Consider the following 14,161-nt stretch of genomic DNA (forward strand, 5'->3'; position numbering starts at 1 on the left):
GATGCTTCCTAGAGGAGGTGATGCCTGAATGGGTTCTTTAAGGATGAACAGGAATTAGCCAGGCAAGAAAAGGTGAGTGGTGTTATTCCAGGCAAAGAGCAGCATGAACAAAGTCCAAAGGCATGAAATAGACAGCATGTGGGTAGAATATTAAGTATTTCTTACTGAGGCCAAACTGTGTGGCAGGAAAGGACGCTAAAGAGACAGACAGAGCCAGGAAGAGGGAGACTTTAAATGCCACATTAGTGTCTGGGACTTCATCCAGCAGGGGATGCAAGGCTCTGATTATTCTCTTCAGGGAAAGGATGTGACATGGTCAGTGTGGAGGAGAGATTTGAAGGGAGAAGAACTGAAAGAGGAAGAACAGTTGAGAGGTTGATGCTGTGGTTTATGTGGGAGATAGTGAGAACTTGATCAGGGAAGTGGTGGCAGGGATGGAGAAAGCCAGATTGATCTGAGAAACATTTTCAAGGTCAAGTCAACAGGAATCTGTGATTGATTGGGTTGTGAGAAATGAGAATAGGACAATGATGTGAATTTCTAGCTTAAGGACCTGGATGGTTGATAGGATCATTCATTAAAATTATGAGTCAGAAGTGGGAGCAGATTAGGGGGTGGGCACGGGGTAAGATGAGTTCATCTGACCCCATACCTAGGTGTCTAGCAAGCAGTAGGATTATGAATCAGAAACTCATATAAAGACAAATGATAAAGATTTGAGAACAGAAATCTGAAAGCAGTTTCTTCTGCAGTTACACCTGTCCTGCACATGTGTTTTGTTTGGCTTCCATGATGTCATTTTTAAAATTAGGATTAGGTGGAAAACATGGAAGAATCAGGAAGCTGCACCAAAAAAAATTTGATATTTTTGGTGTTGCTTGAGAATGCTGCTTATTTGCATTTCTCTTCTTCCATGACAACAGTCAGCTAGAAGGGGAAGCAGCTTGGCTGTCTGAGCAGGACCCCTGCTCTCCAGGGGCCCCAGTCCTCACCTGGCCAGACCCCAGGCCCAGAGGCTCCACTTGGGTTGCCATTTCCTCATCACCATTGCTCTGGCACCCTTCTCACAGTAGAGTTAAGAGAAGAGTAAACTTTTATTGTTCTCTTATCTTAATCAAAAGTAGAAAATGAAATCCAGTCCAAGAGGACTGTGTGTTTCAAGGAAAATGGTGGTAAGAAATGAAGAATGTTTCCATATATTCGATGTGCAAACAAAGCTTGTCCCTACTGAAAGAATGAAACCTGAGGCACCATTGTGAAGAGTAATATCTGCTATATTTAAAAGATACATGATGATTCACCATTTATTTGTATCTTCTTTAATTTCTTTCATCAGTGTTTTGTAATTTTCAGGGCACAAGTTTAATATTCTTAAAATTTCCATCCTACCCAAAGCAATCTACACATTCAGTGCAGTTCCAACTGAAATCCCACTGGGATCTCAATTTTTTACAGAAATAGAAAAAACAATTCTAAAATTCATATGAAACCATAGAATACCCCCAAATCGTCCAAAATATCTTGAGAGAAAAAAAAAAAAAGAACAAAGCTAGAGGGATCACATTTCTTGATTTCAGTTTAATTAAAATATATTACAAAGCCATAGTAATTAAAACAGTGTGATGCTGACACAAAGACTTATAGACTACTGAAACAGAATATAGAGCCCAGAAATAAATCTATACATATAGGTCAACTGATCTTCAACAGGGTGCCAAGCATACACAATTGGGAAAAGATTAATTAATGATGTTGGGAAAACTATCCACATACAAAAGAATGAAATTGGATCTTTATCTTACACCATACACAAAAATCAACTCAAAATGGTTTAAAGACTTAAATGTAAGACCAGAAGCTATAAAAGTCCTAGAAGAAAATATAGAGGAAAAGCTTTGTGACATTGGTCTTGGCAATAATTTCACAGATATGACATCAAAAGCACAGGCAACAAAAGCAAAAACAGACAAGGAAGACTACATCAGACAAAAACACTTTTGCACAGGAAACAATCAAAATGGTATAATGGCAAACTACAGAATGGGAGAAAATATTTGTAAATGATATATCTGATACGAGGTTAATTTCCAGAATATATAAGGGGCACCTCAATAACCAAAAACCATTAATAACCCAATTAAGAATGGGCAAAAGACTTCAATAGATATTTCATCAAAGAAGACATACAAATGGCCAACAGGTAAGTGAAAAGATGCTCACTGTGACTAATCATCAGGGAAATGCAAATCAAAATCGTAATGAGATATCACCTAACACCTGTTAGGATGGCTATCAAAAAAAAAAAGACAACAAGTGTTGACGAAGATATGGAGAAAATACAACCCTTTTACACTACTGGTGGGAATGTAAAATGGTACAGTCACTATGGAAAACAGTATGGAAGTTCCTCAAAAAGTTATAAATGGAACTACCACATGATCAACAATTCTACTTCTGGATACTTATCCAAAAGAATTGAAATCAGGATCTCGAAGAAATATTAGCACTCTCATATCCACTACTACACTATTCACAATAGCTAAGATATAGAAACAACCTAAACGTCCATCAACGAATGAACAGATGAACAAAAATGTAGTATATACATGCAATGGAATATTATTCAGCCTTAAAAATGAAGTTCTGAAATATGCCACAACATGGATGAGCCTGTGGACCTTATACTAAGTAAAATAAGCCAGTCATAGAAGGACAAACATTGTGGATTGCAACTTATATGAGGTCTCTAAAATAGACTCATAGAAGCAAAGAACAAATGATGACTGCAGGGGCTGGTAGCAGTTGCTAATCAATGGCTATAAAATTTCAGGAATGTAAGATGATGAAGTTCTAGAGATCTGGTGTACAACATTGTGCCTGTGGTTAACAATACTGTATTATACTGTACTATATTATACTGTACTGTATCCTGGGTTCAATCCCCAGTACCTCCATTAAATAAATAAATAAATAAATGCATACATAAATACATAAATAAACAAATCTAATTAACTCTCCTCCCCCCAAAAAAGCCTAAAAAAATTACTGTATTGTTTACTTAAAAATCTGTTAAGAAGGATCGCATTTTAAGTGCTCTTACTGCATTAGTATACAATTTTTAAAAACTGAAAAAAAAGATACATGATGAAGGACCTAGGAAACTGAAAAAAGAATTGAAATGTCAATAGTTTGTTTGGGAAACTGAATGAAATAAACATTCATAGACCGTTGCCTCTTTCCCACAAGTGCATGGCTTGGCCCTAAAGGTGTTTGAATTTACAAGCTCTGTTTTAGAGTCACTGGAATATAGTATAGGTGGTGGGAATGGAACTAAAGAGGAGTGGATGAGAGCATCTGGAGCGTGTGTCCAGAGAGAGGAGAAAAGCAGGCCAAGGGCAGAATCTTGGGGAAACTCTTGAGAGAAGGGGTTCCCAAAGGAGCCTGCAAATGACGAGGAGAGGTCAAAGGAGAACCTGAGAAGTGTGGCAGCACAGAGCCAGGGGATCAGAAACACAGGAAGGAAAGACAGATCAATACTATCAGATGTCTGTCCTGCACTGTGTGTCTCACCCAGAAGCAAGGCCAGGGCAGCCACAGGACAGCTTAGACCAGAGATTCCCAAACTACCTTAGTTCACAGTGCCCTTCATTTTAAGTAATTTTTTCACAGTGTTCCAAGGCCAAGAGAAATACCAAACAGCTCTAAGAATTAAGTATTCAAGTTCAGACATCTTAATAAGTATTTGTATCCTTAAAACTTAGTAACCATTTGAAAAAACTATTTCATCTAAGCTGAAAGAAATTTCCGTCTCTTTTTAATTCATTCTGAAATAAACCCACTCACTTACTTCATGGGATGTGTGTGCCTCTTGGGCATTTCACAACTTCCTCAGTCTTCTCAAACTGACACCCTTACTACCTGTTCTACGTTGATTTATACACAGAACTTGCTTTTTATCACACTCACCACAGGAAACCCAGCCTGGAAAGAGATGCCATTGAAAGAAGTGCAGCTCCATCTAATGTGAAATTATGAACAAGCTGTATTTATTTTATAATACTTTGTCTTCCTATTTTTATTAATCAAAGACCAAGAACCTCTGATTAACAACAGGAAACCAGTACTATCACATCAAATTGATACAGTTGTCTACAACAACCCCCCCCCCCAAATGGGGTGTCAGTTCTTTTCTGTTACCAGAACGTGAATTTCCATTTGCCATCTTGGAATACTGAAACAGCACGAATTAGTGCTAATGCCTCAGCCCACCTTGTTCTCATGTTGGGCCATCCCATAAGGCCCCTGTGCCCTAAGATTATGTGATTCGGCCAACCAAGGATGAGGAAGTCTTGAGTGAGAGCAAGGAACCATCGGAGCCCTCGCTGGGCTGCCATGTCTCACCACCAACCCGCTTTACTGCATCCCAGTTTATTGTAAGCAAGCAACTTTGACAGAGTCCCTTTCAAAACTATTGCCAACAGTGGATTGGACACCTGAATTCAAATCCCCGCCCTCCTCTGCTTTTGTCTGCCCTGGAAATGTGAGGGTGGCTGAGGATGAGACGTGGAGGGCAGAGCTGAGGCAGTCCCCAGGGCTGGAAGTGAGAGAGAGTAGTTACGGAAAGGCTCTTGCCCAGCCTCAGGCTTTCAGGCCCAGCCCACGTTTAGACAGAGAAAGAATCCTGGGCGGGGGCGACTTTGGAGCAAGCAAGCACCCTGTCTGAACTGCATCCGCCCACAGCATCTAAGGTTCCCCACGCCCACGTTCAGCACTCCTAACTCCTAGAAGCTAAGTAGCAGGTTTCCCTTGGTCTTTGTTTCTTTGGCTGCTGACTGCAGCTCTGTCGTTTTTCTGTAACACCCTGGTGAGAGCATGTTAAGACCAGCGGTATCCCACTTCTTCAACAGCCTCAGTATTTTGTACCTTTCCTCCTGTCAGAGAGCCTGAAAATGCTCCTCTTTGTTTTTCAAAGCCCCTGAAGCATGTTTATGCGGTGCCAGGAGGGGAGGCTTAGCCCGGACGGGCTGGCAGTTGGTGTTAATTGTCTGGCCACAGTTTAGAAACAGGCTTTTTGAATCTGAGCATTTAGGGAGAAAGTGAAGAAGCGTGGCTGTATGAAAGAGCAATTGATGTTAAATATTCATGCTCTGCTCTCTGTTAATCAAAATCAGTAACCCCCGTTGCTTAGCTGCAGTCTTGCTGGCTTCTTACTATGTATGATTGTGCTAAGGGAACTTGGATGCAAAACACTGCTGCCAACACATGCACGCACACGCACACGCACACGCACACACGAGATGTGGGTGCTTATAGGTTTGAAGTGTTTCCAGTTAACATGCAACTCAGCATTGTCTGTTTTCTCTGGGATGTTGAATGAGCCATGTTACCCTACCATAAGCATTTTAGAACCACTACTCTCCCTTTTTTTCCTTCTCTCATGTTGAATTCAGCAAACTTGGTCCTTGCTTAGAAACCAGACGTTTTCTGACATAATTTTAAAAGCAAATTGCAGCATATTCTTGTTCATTTTTCAGAAATGACCAAATTATTTCACAAAATAGGAAAAGAATGGACTGTAATTGAACAAATTATGGTAATAATAGCATAGGTTGTTTTAGCAACTTTAACGTCATGTTTCCAGAGCTTTTGTAAGTAAACATTTTCTATTTGTCGACTTATTTTAAAAAGTAGAGAAAGTTTTACAATAATCACTCAATTTTAAAGGAAAAAGAAAATAGCTCTTAAATTAAAACTTTTTGTTTTATTTTTGTAGTTATATTTTTTCAAGTTTTCTACAATGAGTATGATTTACCATGTAATAAAAACAATAAAAATTATATTTTTTAAACAACTGCTGAGCAGTTGCTGAATTTTAGGTTTCAGAATGCATCAGCTTCTTCCTTACCTGGGTCGTCTGCAAGAGAAATGTTGGTGAAAGTACTATCCTCCTCTTCCTGTTTGCTGGACCCATCCATCTTGTTCACTTTTCAGGCCTGTTAGTGAGAAAAATGAGGGCAGGGAGAAACGGTAGTCCTCTCATGTGATTGCTCTTGATAAATCATTAATAAATGAGCGTCCACGCAGGTACTATCTGATCCTTGCACTAGCCACCCTCTTCCTGCTTTCCACCTGAGGAGTTCTTACTGAATGTTGTGTTCCTCGCCGGAAATGGTTAGAGATCTAAGTTAAAGAGTTACAACCCTTTACCTGAAGCTGCTGAGTTGCACTGCTGCTGTACTCTGGCTAGATGCCAAACCTTGCCTTCTTTCCAGTGTCAGTTTCCTTGGGCTGAATTGCCCAAGAACATTGCTCCAAAAGCCCTGGATAAGGTTGGGGGTAGAAACTGAATTTTATATGATCAACATATCTTTTGGATGCCTACAATAAACTTCTTTGGGATTTGGGTCAGTGACCTAGCAGCATGACTTGGTCACCGAGCCTGTTTCCTGTCCTGTATCAGGATAAGTCTTTAGTAAGGATTAAACATGAATAACATGCACTTAATAAATGTCAGTTACAGTAATGACCACAGACAATCACACATATGTGAGAAAGTAAGATTCTCTAGATACTGAGCTCATCGGTGCCTTCTCATATTACTGTTTATATACCTCACAACATGGAAGCTCGTTAAAATGCCAGGATCTCCCTTTTTATTTCTGGAGGAGCTAAAGGGAAGGGAAGTTGCCTTTGCCAGCCCTTAGGCCAAGGCCCCTTTGTTAGAGGAGGAAGCATTCTTTTACAACTATTTTTCTTGATCCCCTAGTCCCCATTTATATACACAGACAAACCCAAAACTATTTTAGAATTTCACATCATCTTTCCTTTGGAGGGGGTGGGAATCAGCCAAATTGGTGAAGAATTTTAAGCAGATATTAAAATTGAGTTACTACATGCTACATTCTACCCTAAGTACTTGATACATAGGATTTCTTTTTATTCATCTGAGTTCACTGCTGCCATATCAAGCAAAATGGATGTAAGCTGTTGGAAATCCTGAGTGTTAACAATTAAATCCTAGGGAAGAATTCCCCCTAATTTTCCAATTATATTCTACAAATATTGAGTGCCTATTCTGTACAAGCTGGAGACTTTGGAGGGTTCAAAGCAGGAGATAGTTATTGCTGTTAATAAGCTTATAAAAAGCTCAAAGGCTAGAGTCCTTGCAGTTTAGGTAAGGGTATAGAGTATAACTGGTTGGCAGATCTTGAAAGGCTTAGAGAAGGTGACATTTGAGATACATGATCAATGACAAGTGGCATCCAATAGGGAAAAGTGGCCAGGAGGTAAGTGCTTTCTCAGTGAGGGGGCATGGGCCAAGGCTCAGAAATGGGAAGCATTAGGTACTTTAGGAAACCAAGAGGGAAAGATACACGAAGCTAAGAGATAGGAGATAAGATGGCATGTGGGTTAAGGTCGTATGTAAGAGAGCTTTGAATGCCAGACTATATTAGTTCAAGTCTTCTAAGTATCAGGCACTAAGGTGGGATTAAAAGGGTGAAAGAATACAGAGAGGGAACCAGGAAAGTTTAGGAGAGCCATCAAACCATAATGCAAGACTGTCCCAGAGTGAAGACAAAGCAGGATGGAAAGTCCAGCTTGCCTTTCAGACTAAATTTCAACAAGGTTGTCAAAGAGTACTTGAGCCAAAATTAACCGTAAGAGGTGTCCTGTGCCTCTCAGGAATGGCCTTCCTTAGCATTCCTGCAGTACTTAATTACTGGCTGGAGCAGCTGGTAGGAAGTGAGACCTTTATGCAATGTGGTCATGGATTTCAAAGCACAGCCTCTGGGCCCTTAGTTACACCAAAGTTGGAGGTCTACCAGGCACATGTTCATGGCCACCATAGAAGCTGCTCATTCTAGCAACTTTCTGTATAATCATGAAAGCATAGAAACATCTCTCTTGCCTGATCCATCATCTATCAGTCCTAGAAATAATGGCACACACTTAAGTACTTACTATGTGCTAGGAAACAATGCCATGAAATAAGCACTAATATTATTCTCATTTTAAAGATGAGGGAGCTGAGGCATGGAGAGAGATTAAATAGAAGACAGGCAGTGAAGTTAGTCTGGGATTGGAATCCAGGCCCTCTGGATCCAGGGTCTGTGCTCTTAACCACTGCATACCCTGTCCCTGGCAAAGAGTTTAGAAATCAAAGGGTGCATTTGGTTCAAATTGTGTATTTTGGTTTTATTTTTGTTACTCATGGCCAATTTTCATTAGGATTAGCCTAGGCATTTGATTTTTTTTTTCCTTCTTTCTAATTACGTACAAGGACTTTTCTCATGAAATATCTACCCTAATGGACAAGAGGATGAAAAGAGATTAAACTCAAGTCAGTCATCCTTGCTACCATTCCTGTAGTCTTTGGGCAAAGTTATGATGGAGAAGATGTTCTTTTAATTGGAGTGTAGAATTATCTGTGGATTTAAATTATCTATGGCAAATACTTACTCCTGTGTTTTCTTCTACTAGTTCTATTGTTTTAGCTCTTAAATTTGGGTTGCTGATCCATTTTGAGTTAATTTTTGTATATGGAGTGAGGTAGGGGTGCAGTTTCATTCTTTTGTGTTTGGATATCCAGTCGTCCCAATGCCATTTTTTGAAGAGAATATTCTGTCTCCCATTGAATGGTATTGACATCCTTGTCAAAAATCAATTAGCCATAGATGTTTTTGTTTATTTCTGGAATCATGGTTCTGTTCCATTGGTATGTATGTCAGTACCACACTGTTTTGATTACTGTAGCTTTGTGGTAAGCTTTGTAATCATAAAGGGTGAGTACTCCAACTTTTTCTTCTTTAAATAATGTTTTGACTATTCAGGGTCCCTTGCTCTTCCATATGAATTTGAGGATTCCATAAATTTGGCAGTGAATTCTTAGATTTGACACCAAAAATGTGAGCAACAAATGAATAAATAGATAAATTGAATTTCGTAAAAATTAAAACCATTTGTGTGTTTTGATAATGTCAAAAGACATTATCAAACTGTGAAAAGGCAGTATACAGAATGGAAGAAAATATTTGCAAATCACATAGCTGATAAGAGTTTAATATCCAGAATATATAAAGAACTCTTAACAACTCAGCACAAAGAGATGAACAACCCAATTTTAAAAACGAGCAAAGATGAACAGACATTTCTCCAAAGAAGATATACAGATGGCCAATATGCAAGTGAAAGATATTCAGTATCACTGACCATTAGAAAATGCAAATCAAAACCACAATGAGATACCACTTCACACCTATTAGGATGGCTTTAATAAAAACAACAACAAAAATGGCAAATAAGTATTTGCAAGGATATGGAGAAATAAGTACCTTTGTACGTTGCTAGTGGAAATGTACAATGGTGCAGACACTGTGGAAACCATTTTGGCAGTTTCTTAAAAAGTTAAACATAGAGTGACCCAGCAATTCCACTCCTAGTTATTTACCCAAGAGAAATGAAATGTCCACACAGAAACTTGTGTATGAATGTTTATAGCAACATTATTCATAGAAGTCAAAGGGTAGAAACAACCCAAATACCCATCAATGGATAAATGGATAAATACATTGTGATATATACATACAATGAGATTTTATTCAATAAACAGGAACAAAGTAATGACACATGCGACAACTTAGATGAACCTTGAAAACATTATGTTAAGTAAAAGAAGCTAGATACAAAAAGTCACATATTTTATGATCCCTTGCATATGATATATTCCAAATAGGCAACTTCTTAGTGACATAAAACAGGGAACAGGGAAGGAGGGAATGTGGAATGATTATATTTTTCTGGGGTGATGAAGTTTGAAACTGGAGAGAGGTGGTGGTTGACCACATTGGGAATGCACTAAATGCCACTGACTTATATACTTTATAATGGTTAATTGCATGCTTTTTGAATTTCACCTCAATAAAATTTTTAAAAAGATAAAGAAAATCGAATCAGGTAAAAAAGTACCTGTGGGTTGCTTGTTTCTCTGTAATATGAATGAATGAATGGAATTAAGTACCTTAAGTCCTAACATAGCCTACAATTTCAAATTCAGCATGACTAGTCTCCCATGTATCATAGAATTAATAAGACTAGAATGGACCTTGTATCATATCTACCATGTCTCACAGAATTAATAATGCTAGGAAGGAGGTTAAGTTAAGGATACAAATCTTTATTAAAATAAAATCTTCCCTAAAACAGTATTCAAAAGCATAAACATAAAGGTCAATATAGTTATATAACAAATCATCTTATCTCATTTTTAAATGGGGTGTGTGAGAAAGAAGTGTGTGTGTGTGCACGCTAATGGGTGTTGGGGGTAACATAGCTGAAGAAAGTCCAACATGAAACATTCTATCATGATCTCAAAATATCAGTATCAGTAATGAAACACATTGGAAGCTAGTGTTTACAATGGGATTTCTCAGAGCTTTTTCTAAGCAATAACTCAAGAAACATCTCTAAGAGCTCTGAGTACCAATTATGACATTTGAAGTGTGTGTTATCAGTAGATTCCTGGAGAGAAACTGGCATCTCTAAAGAAGCTGCTAAGCATTCCTCTGCTGTATAAAAGATTCCCTTTTTTTAGGAGTGATTTCACATGAAACTATTTAGATATTTTTGACATTAGAGCAAACTGGATTAATTCAGCCCATTAACTACAGAGAGGGGATATGATGGCAGAACTTTGTTTTCATTATGTGTAGCTATTAATAACAGCTAGTATTTGTTGAGTGATTACTCTATGCTAAGCACTATTCTAAGTGTTTCACCTGTAACCATCTCACATTTCCTCGCTACAACCCTTAAGAAAACAGACACCCTTGAATAAGATACTTTGCCCAAGACCCACAACCAGGAAGTGGCAGAACCAGATGCACATCCAGGCCCAAAGCCCATATGCCAACCACCCTAGTGCTTGGCCTCTGTAGTCACAGACATTAAAATACACAATCTGATTAAATTGTATTTTTACATCTACATGTTGAGTTTAAAGATAAGGATCAAACACTAAAATATGTAAGGAAGGAAATAGGAAATTTTAGATTTGTACACTTCTTTAGGCTACTGTGAACTAAGTTAGCTATGAGTGTGGTATTTTAAGTAAAGTTTTTTCCTTAGTTATACCCTGTTTTAAATGAATTTATCTTTTGGTTTTCACAAGTGTATTTAAATTGTATGTCATTTGAATCATGTATTGAATTTCAGAAAATATTCTTTAATATGCTAACAGCTTACATTAAGAAATCTTTATCTACACAATTAGCTTTTGCAATAGGGTGGTAAATAGAAACACAATTCCTGATTTTGCTGTTGGATATTCCCTCATAAGACATCAGTCTGGATTCTTCAGCATCCAGAATAGTGAACCACGACATAATATACTCATTTAGATGGGTCTATAACATGTACACAAATCCTCTTTAGTAATAGAATTTGATGGCAATTGGTGAAAACAAACATGTAGTAAACTTAACATTTTGTAATTCAACACAAGGCCAACAAAGTGTTAAGTGATGTTAGTTAGTGGCTATTGTTTTGCCTAGGCAAACTCGCAAGGATGGTGGATTTCGGTCCATTGTTCATCGAAACGTGGCTTGAGTGTGCTTCAGAGGTAAATACCATATTTCTTTAAATGCCTTTCAATTATGTCCAATTATGGAAATTTTTAAGGTAAATTTTAATGCATTTTATTTTAAAAATTGCATGTAACTTTTAGTCAGTGTATAAACTGACTAAATTCATTCAGGAAGTATGTATTGAACGCCTGCTATGTGCTAGGCATTTTCCTAGGTGCTGGAGTTAGATAAAAATGAATTAAAATGCTTTATGGCACAGACCTTACATTCTTGGTGGGGAAGACAGACAATGATCACACACACATATACATACACAAATATGTATATATATGTACTATATGTATATACAAATATATATATCAAAACACACAGTGGAGAGAAGCATTGTGAAGTCCTATGAAGGAAAATAATGCAGGGTAAGGGAGACAGAGGGTGTTAGGAGTGTGGTATTATTTAATACAGTGCATCAGGGAGGACCTGTCTGAGAAAATGATATGTGAGCAGAGACTAAAGGAGTTGAAAGAGTTAGTGTGAGGACATCTGAAGGATGAAAGACCAGAAAGTACAAAGGTACCTCCCAGAGGTGGGAGCAGGGTCGGCATGTTCACAGAAGGTTCCCAAAGGACAGTGATGGAGTGATACCCAGATACACAGCGGAGGGCTAAGCCTTCCATGTAGAGCCTTCCAGACTCTTTCAAGCTCCTTGAGTTTCTCTCTGGGAGGTGGGCCACATGCAGAGGAGACACGCAATCTCACTTAGGTTCACTTAGCATCACTCTGACTGCCAGCAAGAAAGTTAACTCCGCTTGGAGAGTGGGGAGGGGAGGAAGGGAAGAATTAGGGAAGTGAATTAGAAGACTGTCATCATAATCCTGGCTGAGAGGTGTTGCTGACTTAGACCTGAGTGATAGCTGGTATGAAGTAGTCCAATTCTGGACATATTTCAAATCTGGATCCAACTGATGTTGCTGATGTGGTTAGGCAGTGCAAGAGATGAGCCAAGGATGACTTCAAGGCTTTCTGTGTGAGCAGCTAAAAAAGGAGGTACTGTTTGCCCAGGTGGAAAGGGCTGTCAGAGGTGTGAATGGTTGGGGGTGAAAATTAAGAGTTTGTTTTTGGGCCTTTCAAGTTTAAGATGTCTTTAAATATCCAATGGAGATGTTGAGGAGGCCATTGAACATGAGTCTGGAATTCAGAGCAGGAGCCAGGGGAAGATATAAACTTGGGAGTTGTCCGGAATGGATGGTGTGTAAAGGACCTGAGGTCACAGAGGCAGTGGTGTAGACAGAACAAAGGAGAGGATGGCTAGTGGATGTCAACCCTTGGAAATCAGGAAGATGAAGAGGAATCAGTGCAGGAGACTGAGAAGGAGCAGCCAACATGGAGAAGGACATGGGAGAGCTGTGTCCTGGAAGAGATTTTCTTCCCTGTGTCCAAATGAAGAAACTTTCCAAAGGACAGAGTGATCAATAGGGTTAAGAGCTGTTGTCAGGTCAAATAAGGTAAGAACTGAGAATTGATCACTTATAAGATGCAAGCCTTCAGGCCTACATGCAGGCCTGGTTTCAGTTGCCTCCTACAAAAATTTTTGACCCATAAAAGAATTCATGGCTACAAGAATAAGGAGGTAGGGAGTGATCAGGAAATGGAAATTATAAAGGAAAAGGCAACTTGGAAAATATCAGCAAGACCTTTCCAGCAGGGTGGATTGAAAGCAGAGGAGAACAGGATGGAAAATGTCTGTTTCCATAGAGTGATGGATCCAGAATTTCTCTTTAGGAAAAACTTCAGGTCGGCATTCTGATTGGAAGGGGGCAGGTGGGCCACTTGTCTTGGACTTGCACTTTAGGTGAGATAAAAAAAATTCCATTCCATTCTTATCAAATAATTGGGGAGAGGAAGGATTAAAAACTACCCTCAAGCATCCCCTTGGAGCTACCACTGCCCAGACTCTAGGGCTGCCGAATATGGTTGTGCAATTGTTCCTGTGCAGAGCTGCCTGCTAGCGGAAAGCAGGGCTTAAAATCCATCCCTTGCTCTGCTCACCAAGCCATGTCCCAGGCTTCAGAGGTGTGCCTTTTTCTAATTTGTTTATATGCTACTCGTGGTCCTACATGGTCCTACAAAAGTTTTTTCCATCTCTAACAGGCACAAATTGTGTTTATAAATTAAATTCACGTATTAAGGAGGAAAATTGCCAGCACTCACTTCTCCACCTGAAAATTCTTCCTAATCTGTAAAGTATTTTTCAAAGATGTACTATCCTTATTTTCATGTCCATAGACATTTATTAGCATTAATACCTCCAGGGTCAGTTGCCTCTTACTATTAAAACATGTCTACTGTTGAGGAGAAAAAAAATAAACCCATGAATTAAATCTGACTTCAATAAAATTTCACATACCTTCCTAGAAACCAAGAAATTGATACTTGGCTTGTGCGTGGAAACTGCAGTCCTTGTCTGAAAAGCTTGATTGGTTGGCTTTCTAGGGTCAGTATGTTCTTATTATTTGGGCTCTGTTAGCTCCCTCTGGTGGATAGATTATGTGAACATTAATTTTCGGTGCTCTTTAGCTAAA

At 38.9% G+C, this 14,161-nt stretch overlaps 1 protein-coding gene across 7 annotated transcripts in view; it reads left to right on the forward strand.

Annotated features, from left to right (window-relative positions):
• MAML3 (mastermind like transcriptional coactivator 3) overlaps positions 1 to 14,161 on the forward strand; it is a 562,009-nt gene that overhangs the window by 21,260 nt on the left and 526,588 nt on the right. For 4 of the 7 annotated variants that reach the window (XM_072937352.1, XM_072976663.1, XM_072937350.1 and 1 more), the window contains one exon: positions 11,550 to 11,617. The exons of 2 other annotated variants lie outside the window; for them this stretch is intronic. The gene's annotated coding sequence lies outside the window, so the exon portion shown is untranslated. Of the gene's footprint in view, positions 1 to 11,549; positions 11,618 to 13,066; positions 13,085 to 14,161 lie in introns of those variants that run through there. One more of the 7 variants, XM_072937360.1, reaches the window with a different exon arrangement.

The sequence above is a fragment of the Vicugna pacos genome, chromosome 2 (assembly GCF_048564905.1).
Source record: "Vicugna pacos chromosome 2, VicPac4, whole genome shotgun sequence".
Lineage (NCBI taxonomy): Eukaryota > Metazoa > Chordata > Mammalia > Artiodactyla > Camelidae > Vicugna > Vicugna pacos.